This window comes from Vespula vulgaris, chromosome 13, assembly GCF_905475345.1.
Source record: "Vespula vulgaris chromosome 13, iyVesVulg1.1, whole genome shotgun sequence".
NCBI classification, from domain to species: domain Eukaryota; kingdom Metazoa; phylum Arthropoda; class Insecta; order Hymenoptera; family Vespidae; genus Vespula; species Vespula vulgaris.
Window position 1 is genome coordinate 5,269,843 of NC_066598.1, and position 25,150 is coordinate 5,294,992.

The 25,150-nt window shown below is 30.8% G+C and overlaps 1 long non-coding RNA gene across 3 annotated transcripts; it reads left to right on the plus strand.

Moving 5' to 3' along the window:
* Nucleotides 1-7: 7 nt before the first annotated feature.
* On the plus strand, nt 8-25,150 carry LOC127068551 (uncharacterized). 3 transcript variants are annotated; one of them, XR_007782970.1, is made up of 7 exons: nt 8-190; nt 1,100-3,907; nt 4,280-4,482; nt 4,586-4,754; nt 18,442-18,624; nt 20,299-20,830; nt 20,913-25,150. It is a non-coding gene; the product is annotated as an uncharacterized LOC127068551 (long non-coding RNA). The 3 variants fall into 3 exon arrangements; XR_007782968.1 differs by lacking the exons at nt 18,442-18,624; nt 20,299-20,830; nt 20,913-25,150 and having other exon boundaries at nt 10-190; nt 4,586-4,867; XR_007782971.1 differs by lacking the exons at nt 18,442-18,624; nt 20,299-20,830; nt 20,913-25,150 and having other exon boundaries at nt 10-190; nt 4,378-4,482; nt 4,586-4,867.

A 25,150-nucleotide genomic window follows, 5' to 3' on the forward strand; every position in this document is an offset into this window, starting at 1 on the left:
TAAATTTTAGAATTTCCTAAATTTTCCTAGAATTGCCCTTATTTATTTGGATTATCCTGTATTTGCTCGGTTTTTCCCGAATTTGCTTGGATTTGTATAGATATACACAGATTTCACCAAATTTGCCAGGATTTGTACCAATCTTTTCAGATTTGCCTGGATTAGGATAAATTAGAACGAATTTGCACAGGTATGCCTAGAATTCGCTAAATTTTCTCGAAATTATTGAATTTGTCAGAATTTACACAGTTGCCCGGATTTACTCGAATTTGAACGAATTTAACAGAATTTGTCCAAATCTAACCGAATTTACCTGCATTTGACTGAATTTACTCCAATTTATTAGATTGTATTCGAATTTATTCGAAATTGACCGAATATATCCGAAGTTTCTTAAATTTGACCGAGTTTGACAAAAATTACCCAAAATAGACTTAATTTATCTAAATTTTCCTGAATATGTTCGAATTTGACCGAATTTACCCGTATTTGCCCAAAGTTACTGAATTTGCTAAAAGGTTTCCATGTTTGTCTGAATTTGATCAACTGTGCCCTAAGTTCTTCAATTTGCTTGAATTTTCCGAATTCGGTCGAATTTACCGAATCAGCTCATGTTTGCTTGAATTTACTCGATTTGTCCGAATTTACCCATATTTAACTTAATTTGCACTAATGTAATCGAATTTACCTGCATTTACCTGAAATTAACCGAATTATCCGAATATTATCGTTTCTGACCTAACTTGACCGAATTAGCCAAAATTTAGCCGAAATTTACCGAATTTATCGGAATTTCCAGAATACTTCTTTTACCCAAAATTAATCAAATTTATCAAAATTTTCGTGAATATGACTGTATTTAATCAAAGTTACCTAAAATTGACAAAATTGTCTGAATTTTCTGGAATTTGATCGAATTTAACAAAAATTACATAAAATTAATGGAATTTATCCAAATTTTTATCGAATTTGGCTAAAATTATTCTCATTTACTCGAAAGTAGCCGAAATTGCCCGTAATTGATCGTAGCAAATTTAACGAGTAATTTACTAGTAAGCGAATTTACTAGAATTTGTCCGAATTTACCTCAATTTTTCAGAAGTTACAGCAGACCTTAGCAGAATTTATTTGAACTTGTCCAGAAGTAATAAATTTGTCTGGGAGCATTGGAATTTTGGCCGAATTAAGCCGGACCTGCCCAAAATTTGTAAGTTAGATCGTGTAAATATGAAAATGCATAGAACCCCTCGAAGATATTCGAAATTAGTTGAATTTAGCAGGACTTGTCCAGAGTTAAGAAAGTACATTATTTTCATGATTAAATTAATAGAAATTTAATCAAAAGAAAAATTTTTGTGTAAGAAAACTTGTGGATAATAGTAGTATACGCGCCAGGTAATAATAAAAAGAATTGGCAAAGGACAATCTACTTGTCATTTTAGTATTAGGTAATATTAATAATTATTATGTAATTATGGGAAGTAGATTTTTTGGCAAATAATTAAAACAAAATCAGATAGGCTATAAAATGATATTATGCACAACTAGCAAATTTTAATTTGCAGTAGATAATCCATAGTTACAGGATTGACACATAATAGATTCCAAGTAGTAAATCAAAAAAAAGGTAATAGAAAATAAAAATTATATCATACGATAATGATTATAATGCATTAGCTAGACAAATAAGGAAAGGGTTCTGTGTAATATTTAATCCTCAAATATTTTAAGAAAATAATAAATATAGTTCGAATAAAGTGAACTAGTATAAATTTTAAAAACACTTAGTAATATTTATTGCTGGTAATTTAGAAAATAAGTAGATAAAGAAATGATCCAAATAAAAAATAACGATTCAAATCCAATTTATTTAATCAGTATTAAAAAAAAAGTAAAAAATAAGAAACTTCCTCTTTGCAAACTTTCCTTGGAATAACTGCAGTTATTCCTTGTTTTCTCTATTTTTATAATTTTTAATTTTTCCTGTAATGTAATTTCTCCAGCATAGAATGTGAAGTAGGACATTCTCTGTTTTTATTTCTTTTATATTCTTGTCATAAGCAATAAGCAATTTCGGCTTTAATATATAAGAAACGATATTGACATTTTCTTCTTCGATATCATTTATATTATATAAAAGACAATTTCTTCAATATAAAAGCAAAATAATTACTACTGTTAACTGCAATAAATAGAACACAATGCGAGATACCATTTTTTTGATAGAATTTTTATTTGGTAAAAGGTAATTAGGAAAGTAAGTCTACTCAATATATGTATTAATTATATAATTTTATTGTATTAAAGCGTTCAATGTCAATACATTCTTAGGTTTCTTTATCTCTTTATTATATTTGTTGGTTATATTATGTCAACAAAATATACTTCATAAGTGTATCCACTTATTATGATACTATTTTACTATTTTCACAGTCAATTCCATTTATATTTGTGAAGAGTATATTAACTATTCTGTATATATTTTTTTCATTTCTTTAAAAGAAATCTATACTTGTGAACCAATTATCAAAATAAATTAGATAAAATAAACTTTTTTGCACAATTCTGGATTATTTTACACTAATATTTTTACTTATATTTATGACAGGTAATTAGACAACATGTTTCACTTTACCTTTAATTTCACTTACTTTCAAAAAATTTCAAGCTAAAAATGTATGTCAGACAATGATCTTTCTGTTGTTCTATTTTAGATGATATGTTCCAGAAAATTTATTTTCGTGTTAGAACGCTGAAAGATACAATCCGCATTTAATTATAAAATCATATAAGATGAATATGACTTTTTTCAAAGTAACTCGATATTTGCTGATTTGAAACACTCTTTTATTTATTGCATATGGCCAAATATATATATATATATATATATATTGATCATTTAATTATAGAAACACAATAAAAGTACAGATTAAATAAATAAGAGTTTAAGAAATGTTACTTTTATTATATTTATTTTATTGTTTACAATTCGAATCAAAAGGGAAATTTTATTAATTTTATATAATTAATAAAGTAATACGATATATAATTTTCATAGAAAATGACAGACTAAAAACATAATATTTTTTAGAAAACAATACATGCGGTCGTAATTGATTCGTTTTGAAAAATTGTACATAAAAGCCAAAATCCCAAAGAATGTCAAATTCCAAGAAGTACGAATATCATCATCAAGAATCATTCAACTTTATAAATTTATATTGAATTATATCTGATATCCAATGTTAAATGTAAAATAGTACCATCGTATGTAAGTCATTATATCAAATATTTATACGATATCAGATATTCTATCTACCCCAACGGATAAGAATTTTCAGAGCCATCTTTATCAATCTAGTTTATAATCATCAGCTGTATCTTCGATATTATAAATGAAGATTTTATCAATTTTTGCATATAATCGATAGAATATTCGTTTTTTAAGAAAGAAGAGAAATCAAAGTTATTATCTACTTTGAAATATTTCCTGCTCAATATGATTATTGGACATGTTTGTGTGCACGTGCATATGTACAATATATATAAAATTCTTATATTTGATGAGAATAATATAAATATAAATAATTGTACTGTAAAAATGGAAGTAAAATTGTTATTGATATAAATTTAATGTTAATAATATTGTTAATTATATAAATTGAATATAATAATAAGTTTATTAATTAGTTTAGTAGTTTGTTATTAGCTTAGTACTTCAGCTATTATTATTCAAGTAAAAAGTTTAATCTTATTAATATTATCAATATTAATAAAATACTACAAAGTATTTAATCTTTATAAGAAATAACAATTTAGAAAAATTATTGATTATTTTCAGGAAAAAATTTGTGCACTGTCCACTTGTTTTCAACTTAGCATGTCTTATACGCAGAGACTTAACGATGTAAATATTATTTTATTTATTTATATTGAAATTTTTTTCATTGGATGTCTAAATTTTAATATAATAAAAATACGTAATAAAATATGTGTGAATGAGTTTTCTTATATTTTACTAATGTAAACAATGAGAGATTTTATTATATACATATGTAAAATATCTTTATATATTTATATATATTATAAAATATTATAAATATAAATGATATATTAATTTGTGCGTATTATAAAAATATTAGAAATTACTTTTATTGTATTTAAGATTAATTTATTCTTCTAAACATTATTTGTATCTATATATTCTATTTTTACGAGTAATCTTAGTTATTACGTGCCCACACAAACATGCACATACACACTATTTTATTGGTTACAGGTCTAATGAAAAGTTAAATTCTATTAATGGTATCGTAGTTAAATGTGTAATTTTATTAGAAAATAACAAATTGTAAACATTACCAATATTTTTTAAAGGACCATAAATCGTTTCAATGGAGTATCTGTAGAAGCTTTTGCGTCTTATTTCGTATATTAGGATCAGTGTATAATGGAAAATTATCAAGAACGCAATACTTCTATGTAAGGAAACTGATAATTAAATCTTTAAATTGAATTGTTGATACAATTTTACAATTTTTTATGTTACTATAACTTTAATAAAATTTTTTTCATTCTTTTTCAGATTATCATTACTTTCTCAAGCGAATCTACTACAATTTTAACCAATTTCATTTTCATGGATGTGAATTTATCTCATTTAAGATCTATCTACTATGGATAAATTAGCATCATTCATTGTCAACCTACATCATGGAGGAGTGTTCAAGAGCCATTGTAGAACTTCTTAAGTAGTGAGTGAACAAATTTAAGTCTCTTTAGTACTCATCATGAACAGGATGAAAGGTCCAAAAAAGATATAAGTTATTGGTTGTAATCTTTTTCAATAAATTATTGACGAACATAATCATTAGCAATTCGTCTTCTTGATTAATTTGTATGTGATACAATTTTAATTTTGGTGATGATTATGATCTTGTTTTTTTATTAGAAGAATTTTTTCTTGTTAAAATTGTTCGAGGTTTTGACTGTTGTTTTATTAAAAATTCAGTAAATGTTCAATCTTTATTATTGATAAAGCAGAAGAGAAAACATTTTTTTTGAAAATAAAAAGAAGTTGAATTAGAGTAATTTTTAAAAGATAAAGAGTTTGTAGGGTCATAGACTGTAGGCTCTAAAGTGAGGTAGTCAATTTTTAGTTCAGAATATACATCTTTTGAGCAAATAATTTATTAAGTCCCATTGAATTTTTACACATGTACGCATCTGCTGATGTGTTATTCATATGGATGAGGAAGAGTTAGTACGGGTTTAATTTTAAATTTCTGCATTTCTCGTTATTGCCAGTGCATTAATAATTGTATACAGTGCATCATACGTTTTATGCTTGTAGGTATATTAGATAGTGGATTTTACATACATTTATCTTTACTCTAGGTTTGTCACCCTTATATAGCTAGAAAATATTTCATTATTTTAAATGTGAAATTACCCACATGGTAATAAATGCGAATATATTCATTCATTAGTATGCTTATGCACTATTATCAAGCGATATTGCGAATAAATCTACTCTCTTCTATGCAGTGAGTAGTAAATTTGATGCTCGATACTTTCCTTCGATAATTCAATTGATAATTATTATTTATCCTTTGGCCAACATGGTAATATTTGCTATGAAAATCATATTTAGGAAAAATTGCTACTATGCCTTCTTACATACATCGCAAGAAATATACAGAATATGAACCCTGGTATCTATCTCATTTTATTAATTAATGTAAATAATTAGAAAATTGTGAGATCTTTTTTAAATTTTATTTCTGAGTTTTTCAATCCTTTTGTACAGTCTTGTTTTATATTTTATAGATGTCTATGAACAGTAGTTAAAAGTTCTATATTGATTTCTTCTTTCTATAATGTCAATACTTTTGTATTTATCATCTTCTATTGTTGCCATAAATTGCTTTTTCAGAATGTTTTTTTATAATGCTTGAGAGGAAATCATGCCAGGAATGAAAACATTCATTGATAGATGAAATTGAAATTCTATTTAATCTTTTAACTATTACTATCATAATTATTATAACTATCCTAATCTAATTTGCACAAATTAATTGACAACTGTAAATATAATATTAGTTTAATCAGTTCCGTCCTACTTAGAATTATAATCGTATCTGTTACGATTGTAAGAAGTAAAAGCATTGAAAATTCATTCGATTTTCTATTTTCTGGAAATCAAATTCTCCGTTTCGCAAATAATGTTCAGTTTTTTTACAAATACAGTTTTTGTATGAAATTGTTTTCTTAATCTTTTCTAACAAGAATAAAATCAAAGGTAGAGTTATTGTAAAGAAGTTCAATACTTTATTACATATTCGTAACAGTACTTTAGTTAGATTTTATAAATATATTTTTATTATGGTGAAATATTAATAACAAAAACTGAATTAGATTTTCATGCATTGTAGTATTTACTGTATTGAAAATAATCAATTATTATTAATTGTAAACTTAACATTAGATTTTTTTCTTGTGCAGTGGAGTAAATCCGAACAATTTTATCTTATGTTAAATCTTTAAACAGGTTTCAGATAACATTTAACTCACCTGAAATTCTTACAATTTAAGGGAAAGACTGTAATATGTGATTTGTGGTTGAAACAAAATATGAACTCATGTAGATTATCCTTAGATCGTTGACTGAAGTTGTGGTTTAAAATTTCAATTTTTAATGCATTTTTAATAATAGTGTTTTTTACATTTACTTTTTAACTCAGAACTGGAAAGAAAATTTGTGAAAATTTATAGAAAAAGTTCAATTTTCTGATCTGCAAAATTTGTAGAAATGTAATCTTCCTTATATAAACCTTTCTAATCTTTTGTAGCACCATTCATTACAGTTAAAATTTTAGTTATTTTATTTCAAAAATATATGGAATTTTTTACACTAAATGAAGATATTAACTTTTCTTTTAATAATTTCGGATGCTTATTCTTATAACATGTTAATAATGCTTACTCTTGTTGTTTGCTCACGTGTAATTTTTGCACATCTTTTTTCTATACAAGCTGTCTATCTGCGATGCAGAACAACATTTGTACAAAAAGGTTACTTTGCATACTGGTAATATGCATTATCAGTAATAAAATTTTATTTATTAATAATTTACAAATGTCAATTTCTTTCCAGTTGAAATTTTATACAAATAGTTCGAGTTCCTAATAGCCATATCTAGCACATAGAAGATATACTTTTGATACCTTTTTGTACTCTAGTATATTTGATTGATTTTAAACCCACGTCAGTTTTATCAACGGCCGTGTTAACATTATAATCAATAACACCCACCTGTTTTGTGATGGTAACCTTGTGCAATGATCTGTTTTATTCGATCTGTTTAAAGTAGGATGGATTATTATATCTATACAATTAAACCATAACTTCGAACAGAAACTCTGTGAAACATTGAATGATTGCTAAAGTCGATTGTTTCTCAATTTCCCACTTGATATTTTTATTTCTTATAAAATACATACAAGTTAAAAGAAAAATCAGTTTTCTACATGAAATAAGGAATTTTGCAACAAGCTTTTACTTGTGTGAAAATTGCTCTTGGAAATTATTTATTTGCAGACACGATTTTTGCAAAGAAAATAACATTTTTAAAAAATTGTGCACTCTTATTTGGCCTCTTATTTTTCCGCTTCTTTCCCCTTTCTGTGCTTGCCTATATTTTATGGAATCGCATTTCTTATTATATCCGCATCAATGTTCGGTTTTTGATACTTTCTTCTTCCTTGTGGATCCTGATTCCTGAAATTACCGGTTTATTCATAATTTTAGCATTGCGAAATATCATCCTCTATCCTTGTGTTACGGATTCGTTCTCTTATCACGTGCTGATTTTTGTATCCTTGAGAATTTCTTAAAATCGGATATTTGATGTTTCTTTTCATTTCTAAAAATGGAATCATTGATTGATATGTTTCTCAGCAGTTTATGTAATACTTAATTTAAAATTCAGCACTTAGAGATGGCTAAAGCCACATTCTTCCTGAGATGAGGATTTCGAATAGTTTTGACAAGCCTTTTTATCCTTGTGTTTGTTCCGGATAAATTTCTAGGATTAAAGTCCTTATGTTGTTGGTGATCTTCTGTAAAGTCTCTCTTGTTAATAGTGCTCCAATTTATAACAATTAACTTACTTCATAGATACATCATAAAAAGATAATTCCAATCATGGTACTGAAGTATAGTGATCTAATCATTTAGATTGGTTGATAGATGTAAGAATCGGTAGTATTTCCTTCTAAACTGTGTTTTTTCATAATTTCAACATGAGATACGATTCACAAATTCATGAATATTGAAACTTTTCTTTCTGTTGCAGTTTTTCCTTTGAGATCTTTCTTTTGTTATTTCTTTGTCATGAAAGTCAAATTTTTTCCATCCTTTTGGGAGATTTTCCTCTGTCAATAAGTTCGATGATTAATATAGCATATTGAAACAGTCTTTTAACGTCAAATTTTTAAAAAATAGCATTACATAGAAGTTTTCATTGTTTTCAAGCAATATTTGTTGAAATAAGCGTTTTTCGTATAACCTTCTCATTTTCATAAAACACATCCTGATCTGTAAATAGGAACAATGAAGTTACATTCGCTGGAGAATTCATAGGAAGAAACATTTCATTTATTAACCTATTCAATTTCATTACGCGATGCAATTGAATATTATCCAATATCAGCAACATCTTTCATTTTTTCTCGTTTTTTTCTGATGCTTTTTTATATCAGGAATAAAGCTAGAAAAATTCTCTTTTATTCACTTTAGTGTGTGACTTCAAATTTACATGACGTTATGGAGGGTCAACCTCCTCATCACAGGTAATCTGATTAAATCTCTCGTTTCAATATATGTATGAAATTAATAAGGCTATATATTGTATTGTTATACATGTACTTTTACAAACATATATGGAGATATAATACATAGATTCATGATGAAATGCCATATTATTTTACATTTGTTTTTTTTTATTTAATCTCTTGTGTTGGTAACTAATTCACAAATATGTATGGCCAAATCATTTACAATAATCTAACGCTAACCGTGGAGATTCACCAGTGTCTCTCGTCAAGAATTCTTTCTTTATATATTTTAGGTATAAAGTAATTCTGTTTATAAACAGATGCTATATGGACATATATAATAATTTTAATATTTATTAGTAATTTTGTGCCGAAAGATATACTTAAAAACAATATAGAATGTATGATATAACAAGATATTGCTTATACTCCCAGATAATTTCTCTTTTTTTTTTGTATTTTTATTTTTTACTTTTTCTTAACTTTATTTATTTCTTTATTTCTGGTCAAATAATTTTTCGTACTTCGTCACTTTTCTTTCTTCTATTTACTTCTAAATCGTGTGCGTTTGAGAAATCAATTTAATCAATGGTTAAACTTTATAATTACGTTTAAAGAAAAATATGAATGATAAGATAGTTATTTCGATAAGAAAAAAAGAAGAAAGAATTGAGCACTTCTTGTAAAGTTTCCAAAAATGAGTGTTTTTTTTCTCCGTCTCTCTTTCTTGCGTTAATCAACAATTTCGGAATATTTACAATATATCTTGCATTTTTTACACACCGATTTTGAACATTTACTAGAACAACAATACAACGCACTTGTCATGACTGTATATTCGTACAAGGCATGAATGCAAACTTTATACACTCCAATGCTGATTAAGTTCTTTTACTCCTTCTTTTTTTGTTTCAAATATCGTTTATTACCACATATAACTACAAAAGAGTTATTACATTTTTTTAGGTATAGAATGATTCTTACAGCTAAATGTTTGAGGAATTTTGACGCTTCGTAAAAGTAATATTATTCTTCTATCTCCCTCAATCCATTGATTTAAGGTATAGTTGAAAGTAGTCATCCAGTGGATACATTACCCTAACTTTCTTTTATTTGGTAGTTTCCGAAAACAATCGAATATAATGAGGTTTGAATGGTTTTTTAATCTTTCCCAGTTACGTTTCCGATATTTAACAATCTCAGAGTTAACTGAGAATTGGCTTGAGTGCGGTTTCCATGTTATCGATATTGGTTTCCTAAGGGGCGTTTAGTATTTTCTTCATAACGTTGATTTGTAACTCTCTTATTTTGACTTTGTTGGATTTTGCGACTGTGTTTCATAATGTTATGCCATACGTCCATATTGGTTTTATCAAGACTTTATACATCAGTGTTTTATTCTTGGTACATAGTTGGGACTTACGCTATATAACTCATCATATTTTATCAAGTATTGTGCAATTTTCTTTCTGATCAGGTGTATGTGCGCTTTCCATGTAAGCTTTTTATTCAAGACCATTTCTAGTTACGTAATTACATTTTTAACCAGAAAGAGTTCATTGTTTATTTTAATAGATGTTGGATCGTTTTTGTTGCGAGCAAACTGTATGTGCCAGCTCTTCTTCCGAAAATTTGAGAAGATAGAAGATTCGATTATTGGAGCTTTTGTGATGAGTCTTGATCGTTTTCATTTTGCGTGCGAATTGTGTCATCCGTAAAGGTGAGGACATTATTTCTTATTTGGGATGGCACAGCTATATAGATAGAAAATAGGATTGGGCCAAATATATTTTTTTGAAGCATTGCCTATTGATACCTACATATCCTATATCTTCTTTAGGGTTTCAACGAAAAATATGCTATCAACAAGATAGTTAATTACGATTGATGATGTATCCGTTAGTAATTTGTCTTGGAGGTTTTGGATTAGTTTATCGTGCAATATTTTGTCGAAGATTTTCTCTGACGCGAGAAAGACATAATTATAGGTCCCCTTGTCCAAGAAAGCATATGCTCTCTTTTTGTGACTAGTTTGTGGATTTGTTCGATAGTTCTATGGTATTTCCTGAATCCAAACTAGTGGTTTAGAATATTTTGACATTTATCATACATTCTTAAATAGATTATTTTTTCCAAGATTTTAGATATAGTTGAAAGGAGAAATATAGGTTTATAGTTAACCAATGTAATTGGTGGTTTTCCTGGTTTTGGTATCAATATAATTTTTGCACATTTCCATCTAATCTATGGAAGTAGCTTAGATTTACATTGTATTATATAGGATGGTTGGGACCTAGTTGCTTTATCAGGTAGTTGTAAAAGCGTTCCAATTATTAGATCTGCTTCAGGTACTTTCTTAAGATTAAGCTTACTGATTAAATCTTTGACTTCCTTAAATGTTGTACTTAGTGATATTATTTTAGGTTGATCTTGATAGGCAGGGTTTCCACTATTCGTATAAATCGTTTGAATATAAGATTGTGCTACTTTTAGAATTTTTGTTGGGTCGCTGATTTTTTCGCCATTTCTGTCGTTCCAACAAGAAATGTTTCTCTTTGGTCTTTTGAGGTTTTTCATAATCCTTCACAAGGTTTTTCTGCCCATACATATGTTCTGAATAGTATTGAATGTTTGATTTCGGAAGATGTGTAAATATTTTCTTATTTATTGTGTTAAATAGTTTACTCACGCTTTATTATGTCTGTTCCTGTTCCTTTTCCAAAGTTTAATGGTTAGTCTCCTGTCTTTTATCGATTATAAAATATGTTCAAGAATTTTTTTAGTTTCATATAGTAATTGTTTGGTAGCTAGTGTGTTTCTGTACACTGTCATTTGAAGGATCGTGAAATCTTCGAGTACAGTATCAATATCTTCGATAATTCTAAGTCTGACATTGCAGGTAAGTGGATTCGATCATGCCTCTGAATTCGTCCCAGTTGGTTAGTTTTGTAGTTAACACGATAGGTTGTTTATAAGGTAGTCACAAATTAATTTTTATCAGAATTGATAAATGATCAGATGAGAAGTCGTCAATCGTCTGTATTGAGGATACTAATAGTCCTAAGGTTTTGCTATCATGAACTCCGGTGATATTTCTAATTATGAGGCCTCTTGCATCCATGGGCTTTGCCTGTTGTATAAGTCTGGCATCCGTGTATCTTGTTATAGAATTTATCTGTTTTATGTGTTTTTTGTAGCAGACATATATTATCGATATCGTGGATTGAGGGAAATGTCTTCAGTTTGTCAATTTTTAGCTGAAAATTGTTGCAATTCTATAATATTACTTTGAACTTATCCATTCTTGGTTGCTAATTTTGTTAGAAGTTCCATGATGAATTTGAATTGATTCATCATTTATCTTACAAACAGAGATATTTTGTTGAATAATTTTTTGGCCAGTGCGTTGAAACTGTTATCTATAACTATTTTGTTATTGTTTATATTTTGATAGTGTTTGGGTAAGATTTCTTTGGATTTGTGGTTGAGGAATTTATTGAGGGGCTTATAACGTAATTGCTATTTGTAACATATAGATGTTTGCATATAGATTATCTGTTTGCTCTTGAGGGAGAATAACGAGTTTTTTGCTTATTTATTCTAGTTACTAGATTTTTCCTCATTTAGCAGCCTTTATAATTTCGCAGGTAAGCACCTTTGCATTCTTTGTAGATAGGTTTATCTAGTTTATTCCCACTGAGGCAATTTTTAGACGCATATTGTTTGGCACATTTTATACATTTGTATTCTTTTTGTAATAATTGTGTGTAGAGCTGTAGGCTTGGTAACATGAGCATTGAGAAATGTTAGTATCTGTCGTTCTAGATGATTCGATTTATATTATTTGTGTGAAGCAGTTTTGTGATATTAAAAATTTGTTTGTTATATTTGGGAGATTGTAGTTCTACCGAAAACATTAACAAGGATTGTTGGCAGATTATATTACTCACATGCAATGCTGTATGTCCGTGAAGATAAAGCTTTTGCTTGATTTGTTCAGTGCATATGGTATAATGTAAACCTTGGATTCTTGCTTTATACCTCCATTCCTCTTTCTGTTGGAATGTATAGTTGCTCGCATCTGTAATTTGGCGATATGTATCCATGATTGAAGCCTGGATTTTTATCTATTGCTTAGTGGCTTTAAGGTTATATGTGATCCTGATAGATTTGTTAAGGACTTGGATTAATGGATATACAATGTCGGCTTGAATGGAGGAGAAAATCGGACTAGTTTTTTGTTTAAGGGCAAGTATGTTTCAATGCTACTCTGTTGTACATTTTGAAAGTACTGTATCAATCGGTGAATGAAATGTTGGTATTTATTAATCATTTTTTAGATGTTGGTGCTTGTGAGACTGTTGTAGTTCGTAGGTTTGTTACTTTTTTCTTAGCAGCAACTTTCCTTTTCTTGGGTCTTTCGTCTGACATTTTGAATATTATGGATGTCTCTATGTCTTTTTAGTTGTTTTACACAAGTTAACTTGCATTCTGATATCGGATGTAATATGATTAATTTTTCGTTCTACATAGTCATTTCCTACAATTGGTTATATGTTTTGCTGCATTTCCATTTGGATTTCCTTGCTGCAGGCACGATTATCCAGCAGAAAAGTATATGCTAGCTATAGTATCTATGCGTGTGAATGTTTAATTTATGATAATTGTATACTGTATGTCACCTTCAAAGTGTAAACAAAATACGTCTGCTCTCTTCGAAGGATGACGTCAAATTGGATCATTCTGCTCGGTGTGAATATATGTGTGAATATATTTGTGTGGATATTTACATACATTACATACTTGAGAAATACAGATCTTGAGAAATTAAGTTGAAAAAGGGTGAATTTTTCAAAAGTTGTGAAACTAAACAAGTTTTAGTTCTTTTGTTAAGAAATAGTTCACTTTCTAAGTACTGCTATATATTCGTAAACTTGTAATTACATTGTTTCGTGAAAGAGATTTTTTATTTGCTTATGTTTTTTGAAATTGTATAAACATTTTAGTTATTAATCATTATGGGAAAATTGATTTTATTGATAATATTGATAAATACTTAAAGTGAATATCAAAATTGATTATATAAACACGTACATGTATGCGTATACAGATTTTTGTGTATCCAAGTTAATATCGAAAAAAAGCGATAATATACTCAATCTATTTATCTAGTGTTTGTTTCAAGATTATTATACTTTTTCTTATGTACGTGTGAGTATTTGAAATTAATACTATTACTTATATAATGTACGTGAACTTTGCGTAGGTACATTTTCACCACATTTATAAATAAATAAAAGAAAAAAATTTTTATAATGGCACTATTTATCTTGTTATTTGAAAAATTGTTTACATTTTCCTTAAATATATAAAAGCAATTTTATTATTAACTAAATAAACACATTTGTACTCCACTTTCTCTCTAGCTACTACTAGCGTTTTCTCCTAGTGTAAAATATATATAGCAGGAGGCAGTGAAAGATTCAATTTCCTAATATATGAATGAGTATCGATGCCGTTCGGTTGCGGTGGTGGAAATGCATTATCATCATTTATCAGGTATCAAATAGATGTGCCTGTCTCATGTTGGTGCGGAGCTATCTTCCTAAAGAGGCTTATCGTGGATGTGCTGTGGAGTTGATGGGGCTTTTTGTATTTCCTGGATTTGGTCGCTAGCTATTACGACTTTTTCCGCACAAACATTAAGAGATAATGTATAAAAGGATAATGAATTCATGGTTCATATACTTGGAGAATATACTTGGAGAATTCCATCAGTGAATACTCGTCGTTTAATAGTATAATATTGGGAGTGTAGTTCTTAGAGAAGATTGTCCCTAGAGTGATTGTGGGAGATTTTATTAGTTATGAGTCCTACACTACCCTAGTTCTTTCTTGTCGAATTAGTGTGTGTGTGTATGCGTGCGTGCATGTGTGTATGTATTCTCAATTAGGTGCAAAAAGGAAAGAAAATAACATTTACATTGAAACTGTATAGTATCATTTTGAAATTTTAGTATCATTTCTTTATCAACTAGTACTTAATTAAATTAGTAATAATATTAATTTTAACTCCTACGTGTTTTTTCTCATAGGTATATTTATGCCAATGTTTATATTAACAGATATGAGAACAAAATATTTTAAATAAAATTATTATAGTATTACTTCGAAGATTATTATAAATTTTCTTGATCGATTATTTATTTTTAATCATTATTTTAAGAGTTAAATAAGTATGCATATCATACTTGCATACGTATCACTTTCTCTCTCTTCCTCTCTCATTTTATCTCTTTTTTTTTTATCTCTCACTCTCTTCTTCTCTTCTTTTTTTCTTTTTCCAGTAAATATATGTACATCTTCAAAAGGATTATAGAAAATATTTCAAATTGAACAATCTAGTGTTCTTTTATAAATCTTTATTTCTCTGTGAAAGTTTTTCATTAATCAAGTTATTAATATTGCAATTTCGGAATACTTTTTTACTCCATGTGATTTAACAAAATAAAAGTAGTAGACATAATGAACGGTAAATAAAGTGTTTAGGGATGTATGTTTATAAAATAATAAAGATCATATAAACGTGACTTGAAAGAAGAAAACATGTATCCTTGGAAATATTGGTAGTAAGAAAAATGACGGTGATAATATAAAAAGTGATGAAAATTAATTGTCAATTGTCGTTGAAGAAAGCTAGACACAGTTATTGTACAACTTATTATGCAAAGAGACAAAGGTCTTGCTGTCTTGCATATGAATGTGAGCAGTACTTTATTAACACTATTTACAGCTATGTAAAAAGTTGGTTTCTTGATAACTTATCTAGCAGTCTGTAGTGTTCGCGTAATACATTTTTCCTAAGTGAACTTTCGTTAAGTAACTGCTTGTCTTGATTTGTAAATAATTCCTAAACTCTGGAAATAATCTGCATTCTCTGAGTACCTTCACATCACATTACATTATTCTTAAGCTTACATGAACTGTCCTTCCTTTTGGAAGTAATCCAAATAGAGTTTTCACCAATCAGGTTCTTTTCAATTTTTTCTTGTTTGAAGCTTTCAAGCGAAAGAAAATATGAAAAAATGGTAATTTTTTTTTAAATATATATTTTTTAATGAACTCTTCGGTCCAATTCTTTATCTTTTACGAGAAAATATTAGACCATTTACATGAAAAATCATTAGTTTCGGAGATATTTTCATCTAAAACTTGGAAACATGACTATTTCTTAAATAATGGCAGGTGATGATAAAACTTTAAACGATTTGATATTTTATTGCCGATAATATCAAATGGTCAAGTTTTTAATAATATCAAACGCATTTTTTGGAAATGGTAAGAAAATTTGTTTAATTTTATCCATCATATAGGTTTACTATTTAACGCATATGCTTACTTCGATATATACAATTTTAGTTTATAGGCCACAAATTATTGCTTTTGGATTATGACAAATTATGTTACTGTACAAAATTTCAAATAAATCTCTTAAAAGGTTTTGCGAAAATTTCTCGTTTCGGAGAGAAATACACAGAAATTGTTTTCTTGCAAGTATTAAATGGAAAGTTTAGTGACATAAATGGTAAATTGATTTTTGCTGCAATGGTAATACCAGTAATAAACTATCAAAATTGGGCGATTGATATAGATAATACGTTCAACAAGGGCTCCAATAATTTAGATAGATAGAGATTGATGTAAAATCATAGACGTATATGTGGTATCGAGAATTTTGGTCAATGTTTTGTGTGTGTAATGTGAGCGAGTCGGTACGCATAAGTGTATCTCCTCTCGTATCGGTCACTTTACAAGGCTTTATTTTAGAGTGAATGAATGTGTGTGTGTACGTATGCGTGTGGAAGAGAATTAGGGTTGGGCTCTGGGAGAAAAGGACAAAAGGGAAGGCGAACGTAATGATCGAAACAGGACGGTTCCAAAAAAGACGAAGCAACTATGACACAACTGAAAACGCTTTTCATTTTTCTGTATAGATTTTATTAATTTTTTTTTCAATAAGTTTTTTATTGTATTAAAATCACCGATAGCACATATAATTCGTACTGATCGACTCCTACTATTTCTTATTATTTGACTATTTGCGATTGTATAAGTTTAAAATTTGTTTTTTTTTGTTTTTTCTCTATCGGTAGAAATAACTCTATAATAATGTTTCCTCCGATGGTATATCAAAATCTTTGGAATACTCGGATTTTTAACAAAATTGAGTTGCAATGCGTTTTAATGTTTTTGTCATGTTTTAATGATTAGGACTACTGTACAAATATATACATTTTATGCGAACAATATTTAACATCTTGAATTTATTTTTGATGTTTAGACGACATTATTAACGTATTACATTCATATAAAATGGTGTTGCGTCGTGAGGGCGCAACTATGAGAGCGTGTTTAATTGTGTTCCTCGCACCTGACCTGCAATGTTGTTTATTCTCACGGAGAATCTGATCTCCTTTCCTTCTTAATAGTCAAAGTGATAGATCTATTGATCGTGGTGAATAAGGATGATGGCGTAAAATACCGATGCGGTGTTCTTGCAAATTAATTTTTAGAGAACACAATTACTTTGAAGGATCTCAAAGAGCTCGTGAAGTAAATGCGCAAAAAAGAATAGTTCGCGAATTGAAGTTATAACAATATATTTCTAAGTAAGAGTTACAGTTGCTGCGAGTTTCGTATTTTGTTACTTATTTTTTGGCGGTCTCTGAAAAAGGGATGGCCGGTAATGTTTAGTAAGACTCGGTGGTTTTGATGAGTTGAGTAGAAAAGTTGTAGGTTGACTGACTTTCTGGAGTTTCTCGAACTATCCGCGAAGACAATAATGCGATTAGAAAAGAGAAATGGAAAGGGAGGAGTTTGAGTCAAAATTGAATATAGAAAGTGAAGGAAAGATGCTTAATGGTCGAGGGTGGGATAGAATAGTTCGTTGGGAATGTTTAAACAATTCCATGTGTGCCCTTTTGTTCCGATGGTAGTGTCGATTGGCAGGCGTCAAATGGACACTTCAAGAATAGACGTTAATCATCAATTCCTGACTCGTCTTCTCTAGGAATCGGTTTTCACATTTATTTATTCCTCACATTATTGAAAACTACGTGCTTGACTAAAATGCCTAATCACGGACAAAGGTGACAATGCGTTTTTTGTCTATATGTTTTCTGAGTGAATATCCAACGAATTTTTAAGGGCAAATATTTTATATATTGATATTGATATATTGATATGACCCTTAAGAGATAGTATTGGAACTTACCGAGGGTACGCTCGTGTGCGTTAACATAGCAGTGCCCTTGAACATTCGCGTTTAAAACAAAAGGGAAGAGAGACATTCGTTGGAGATTCACTAAGATATAGTGTTTGATATAAAATAATGGCTTAATAATTTATCGTACTGTGCGTTAATTCATGTATGATAATTCATATGTATAATGTGTACGCGTTTTGTATGAACAATTTATAAGCTAGTGTGTGTATAGCTAGTGTGCACTTATAAGATAATGAAATTATATATAGTCAAGGTACGTCTGCATCTAGCTGTCATCGGTAGGCAAAGGGTAAAGGCTCTTGATATTGTTCTTGTAGATGGCCATGGCCACATTCGAACAATCGAGACTACGTGGACTATGCCTGGATATGTATCAATGATGCGACCTATCGACCATTGGATCGGTAGTGCATTGTACTCTTTGAAGAGCACGAATATGCGGATCTTAAGATTATTTGTTTCTCCCCGATGCCATTTCCTTCTCGCTGTCAGCTCGCCGTGTAAGTATTCCTTGTTTTAATTTTTAGATGTGTCGCCGTGCCGAAAGTCGTGCTATTGGCACTTGCGCCAATCCACTTTAGATATGTTCAATTAAAGATGCAGCCCATATAACAACATAAGTTTATTGATCTCGATACGTAATCAATAGTTTCAGTTGGAGGTCGGTTCGTCCCATCTAACACTACTTAGCCAAAGTTGCAGCATTATTATTTTTATCTAAGCTATGATCGGGCCAAGTAGGCTGAGTGGATCAAATAATTTCTCTATACGAGAAAGGATGGCTCTTTGTTACGCGTTCATTGAATTTATCATTTTTTACGGTATATTATATCATTCTGATGTAGAACTCAAACTATCTCGAGAGTAAAAAAAAAAAACTTCCAGGTTTAGACGAATATATGTATTCGCTGAATAGTTGACAAAATTTGAAATTAAACTGTCCTCGTTGGAGGTCCACTGTCGTAAGGCAAAATCATGCTTTGACGTGATATCAAGTATTCTGTCTCTGATTCTTATGGCTTCATCGAATATGTGAGTGTCCATGATTAGATCGTCGTCGTAATAATTGCGTTCAATAATGTTTGTGGCTTTGGAACAGATTGCATTTTCGTCGTCAGCTAATTATCGCAATGTTCTAATAGCTAGAAGAGATATCGATGATAATTCCGTACGTTACCATTGATGGATAAGGAGCGACTTTTCATGTCATAATATCTAGTGATATTGATATTATGCAATTTTAGTCCAGTCGCAAAATTATCTGCCGATACATTTTTGCGATGTCCGCGATCAATACACACGCGTTTATTCGGAACCGAGTCAAATTGGCAAATAGTTCATTCCATGTTGAATTCATCATAAGATTGTCATTGAAAGATTGTTATTCTTATAGTGATATACGTTGAGGCATCAAATACGATGCGTAACTTTGTCTGAAGTAGTGGGACCGGTATTAATCATATAACCGAATCTCGGACATGTGCCATAAATCACGATATTTGTTCGTAAAACCTAAATATTGCTCCTTAAGAGTTGGATTTCTTACGAAGGCGCGCTCCAAGACATGAAATATCTTAGGCGCGATTGTATATGAATCACCCAGATACGGTCTATCGTTTTTGAACGGTAAACTGACGACGTAACATTCTCTCAGAGTCGTAATATATATTATACTTAAAAGACTCGCATTCGATCTCCTTAGCCGATTGGACCTTTTCATTGGTGGCTCCTTGATATCCCAGAATTTTGTTGCGATTCTAAGAAACTTATCACTGTATTGCACATAATATATTGTTTTGAGACCATAGTGTGCATTTCACCAAATACTAGCCAATTGAGTTTGTTTTTTAATGCGACGATCGAATCATTGAGAACTGAAATTTGTCTGAAGTAAAATAACTTATGAATGAAATAGAGGGATGCCGAGGATGGCATCGATAGGAGCTGACTTATAAAATTGAAAATCCGTTAACTTTATAGATGACGGAATTGTTAATTTGCCGCGATCTAAAACTTGCGAAGATGTAGCTGGATTTAATCTTGACAGTATATCTTATTTCCTCTGAAAATCTGGTTCTTAACGATTCGAGCCTGACTGAATCGTGTGCCACTTTACTGTCATTATGAACCATCAAAGACAAAGAAATAACTAAAGACTCCTTCGCCTATTGCAGGAATACCGTTCTTTTTTATGAGTATACATCAAGAAGGTCCGTCGAGCTAGACTCAACAGCTGGAGGAAGTTAGTAACATTGTACGATAACTTAAAGTCTTGGGGCTTCGTTTATAAGCATTGATCTAACAAGCTCCGAGTCGAGAAGGTTATTAGCACCCTTAGGCGAAACGGCAGTATTATAAAAAAAATATGGAAGGGAGATTCAAATGCTCTACAAATGATCTAACAACGAGTGTTCACATCGAGGGTTACGTGCGCGGCAGCAGGATGGCCTGATCTCTGCAGAGAGAGGGGAAATATGCGCTGCAAAGTCGGGCTCTTATAACGATTACGTTAGCGTACCGCATGGCATCGACGGAGCCCATATGCGTCTTTGTCAGCGAACCCCCGATTGATCTTCAACTTCATAAATATCGGGAATTCTACAGCGAAAGAAAAACAGGTACCTTACATCGAAATCGGAACCAGAGATATAAACAACAAATCGTGACGCGAGAAGTCAGAAGAGGAAATCCGCGTTAGTGAAAAAGGTACATAAGGAAATCTTAGCGCTTTGGCAATAGAGATGGGAACTGTCGAATAAAGTAAGACCGGCATTCGTTTTCTTCTCAGACGTCAGAGAGGGAATGAACGCCCGTTTCATCTCTCCAAACTACTATACATATAGGCTCAAAGCCAAACTCGCATCATCGAGTCTTGCCACAGAGGAGAAGTGCGAGTGTGGTAAATGGACACGGTTCAGCATTACATTCTTGACTGTTTGATCTTTGAAGAGAGTCCCTCTGGAGAAAATAATAGGCGTCAGCATAGACCGAAGTAGCCAAACATCTCGTCTCCTTGGCTGAAGTCTTCTCTCTCTTCGACGATTTTTCTAGAAAGACCCTTTCTATCAAGGGCATTTAGTTTTTAGATCCTTTTCAGCCGAAATTATCGAAGTTCCTGGTGGTAGGGGTGGCCGCCTGTAACCTTCTCAGATCAACCCACTCTCGAGCAGGGAGAGATCGAAGGAGCTCGTACGCCATTTTCTATTTTTTCACCCCGCAATCTACAGTCCTATCCTCTCTTCCCATCCTACGAAATAAGTGTCACGAAACATGACACTATGAGTGGTTCCCCGTGGACTCGGCGGGAGTCAGCGCGGCTATTCGTTACTGCGGGTACGTCAGCCGTGACAAAACTGCTCACCTTGCGGGAATTTTGGGTTTTCCCGAGTCCGTGCACTTAATATAAAATAGGGGATGGATGGTTCCGTAGCGTATGCCAGTTTTGACGAGATAGCATAAGAACCGGCACTCTACGGATGTTCTCCTTTAAAATAGTTGTTATCATGAACCCCGCAGATCGGTAAGTCAACTCGTTCACGCGGAAAATTCAGCTGCTTACCCATTTTTTCTGTAATAAAATACGACTGAGAAGTGCTATCTATTAGAACTGGATAAGTTTTCGATCTATTATTACGGATAAGTTTCCCGCATCTAAGTTGTACTACGGCCGTTAGTAACAATTTACAACCATATGCGGCCGCGGAAATACTCGTATTATTTGATGTTTTAGGAACCGTCGGTGTAGTTCCTCATGAAGCAAATGGTAATGTTGGTACTTACGTCGTCTGCAAGACAATAAACTTGTACTTGCTCACGCCATGGTCTACGCAAAGACAAATATGCTGAACTTTAAAATTTTTGACGAATCTGCGACGCTGTTGGATAGTTGTCTCGATAGCTTGGCGCACTGAAAGGTATAGTAGCTCGATTCACAAATGGCGCAAAGTATATTTACGGTTAATAGGAAGGTGTGTCGAGCTCATTCTGTAGTTTTGATGGCTTGTTTGTGGATTTCGAAGATCTGTATAGTATCCACACTGATGATACATTGAATTATTTTTCAGAATCGCATTACTTTATTTATACGTGATAACCAGTTATACGTATAAACAAGTATATCTTAACGTGTACGCATGAGTAAATCGCAATTCTCATGCAAAAAACTAAAAGATTACTTACGAGTGGGAAATCCATTAGATCCGAGGATCTTTGTATGTTTCTTTGTCAAGTCATGAGACTAGGATATAAGTGATTATCGTATCGCGTGACGGTTGCTCGATTTGCTTCAGAATACGTTTCGCCAAGGCTCAAATACTGAACTATATCTGTGTACAAGGCTCTTCGCATTTTTGTTATTCGAATATCGCTCTTAAGTGCCGTTATACTATTAAGCTTGGTTCATTATAAAAATCTGAAGTACTAAATTTACTCATTGTAAGAATAATTTTATTTCTTGTTTAAAAATCTATGGATTATTTATTTTTTGAAAGTATTGTAATAAATTAATATCAGACGTACTCACATCCATTATTTTCTTGATATGACATAACGTAATTGTACAAACATCATCAGCTTGAACTCATTGCAGAGCGTTCCAAGAATATACATCATAAGTTCTGAACGTAATTTTTATACGGTTTTATTGATCTAGCATGAATTCGAAAGAGAAAGAGTTCCTATATGAGATCATCCTTCACGATTTTCCAAACAGGTTTTCATTTGTGTGAAAATTATTTTTGAAAATTACTTATTTTTTAAATATGACTTTTGTAAAGATAATAACATTTTTTTTTTTAATCCGATAAGATTGTTTCGTGAAAAAAACAAATCACCAAATTGAACAAGAACTACGTCCAAGAAAATTCATGACGTAAGCTCTCAAAGCAGACGTACAGTACAATAAAGTCACCCTCGATATCGACGTCGGCAGCGATTTCGTTTTCGGCACCGATGTCGATAAAGTTCGTTCTCGGTCGTCAAATTAGACTTTCTGTCCAATTGTAGGGAGTTCGTTTCAAATCCAAGTCTGTTTTTATCTCTTGGTTCTTAAACTACCTTGCCTGTTTTATCTTACGATCACTCAGTTCTATCAATAATAATCTCATACTTGAAATTGATTAACATTTTATCCAATATCTGCTATACTCAGGTTCTACACATTAAGTCTGTTGCAGAGAAGAATAAAAGTATTAGCAATTATTCCGACAGATGAGCTAAAAAACAAATGCATATTTCTTCGTTCATTTATATGTAACTTCACTCATTGTTCTACAATGACTTGGGAAAAAATAATTTATATAATCTTTTTGCAGACAATCTGTTTCTATTAGGAATAAGTTCATTTTCAGCTATGGAAAATAAGTGTTCAGACGTGACAGAATTTTCTTCTGTACAAAGATATCGATAAACCAATTTTATTTATTGCTCTTTTGTACATTGTATTTTACTGGTAATTTCAATATTTTAGATGATCGCAATTTTTCAATGAGCTGGCTCAAATAGTTTTAAAGAACGGTACCCTTAACCAATATTAAAATTACCTTTAATATGGAGCTTACTACAAGCTCGAACAAGGTATGTTTTCTCTACATAACATTTGACTTCTCAATGCAAATCTAAATAATATTATGCACCAACTAATTATGCTTACATAATGCATATTCGAAATATCAGTATAAATGTTTGGGTGTACCATCGTTGACCCAAAAATAATCTAAGAAATAAGCTTTTATTTTGTTTTTATTCGTTTGGTTAAAATATATCGAATTTTTGATTATGGATATATCCGAATCTCATCGATTATTACTTTATTTTGTAATAAGCACAATGTTGTTGTAACAATCGTCTAATAGCATTTTTTATTAATAATACAATTTTTATTATTTAATGTTCATTTCCATTATTTCAGTATGTTATTATTTAAAAACCTACGATTCGTGGTCGTAAGTACATCGCGCTTCTAAAATATGCGTCGATTCTCGAATCGGGCAGAAAGCATTGGGGATAAAAAACCATAAACCTCTCTTCCATTTTTTCTGATCAAAATCGGTCATTTTTTTTGGTTGACTGCACAATTGAGAAATTGTTGCTTACCAACAACTTATTCTTATGGTACCTAAACAGTAAAATAACGTTAATGTTTCTAAGAAACTCTGTACTTGATACACGTACCTAGCAACATCTTCTATGTTCGATATGCCATTTCCTGGCGTGTAAGCATAATTTTTACGTTGCTTTCCGTGGTATTAATCTCTTCAGGGAAGTTGGGTATTCAATGAGGGTATTGGCATTAATTAGTCTAGAGAAACTGCCACGAATGGTTGATTTTGTTATTAGTTTTTTTTTCATTTCTGAAATGTTATTATTTACTCTGACGCGGGGATACGGGCCCGCATGCAGAGCGGCATGTACACTTACGTGGGAGAAATGAGACCCATAAGTAGTTTTCAACCAATTCTCGAACAGTAAAGTCGAAATTCAGCTCTTCGTTTCGGTATTAGTCAATATAAAATAATGTTACAATTGTTCTTGTAATCTATAATTATAGCGGTTAAATTGTAGCTTGTTAACTTAGTGAAATTAGTGAATTTGTTTAATGATCTTATTCGTAGATTTATTCATTAAGAAAAGTTTATTATGTTTTGATTTATTCAATTATATGTTATTACTGTTGCGATTCTATAATGTTATATTCTATGACTTTTCCTTCTGAATCCTTTTTATATAAATTCAAGCCAACAATGAAGTAACTGGAACTACAATTCCGTTGGATATTGCGCAAACACCAATTTCGAACCATAACCGCGTGCAGCGGGTACAAATCCTGAAAGATAAGAGCTCCTCGGGATCGATATAATATTCGGAGGCACGGATCAGTCGTAACAATAAATAATTTTTAATATCTTCCAATTTTGTACAAGTTCTCGTCCTTCTATTACTTATTGTTCTGAATACTGGAGCAGTTTTCGACACTGTTTACTTTATTCAAACGGTGTAATTTGTCCACGAATACTACACCCACATTTG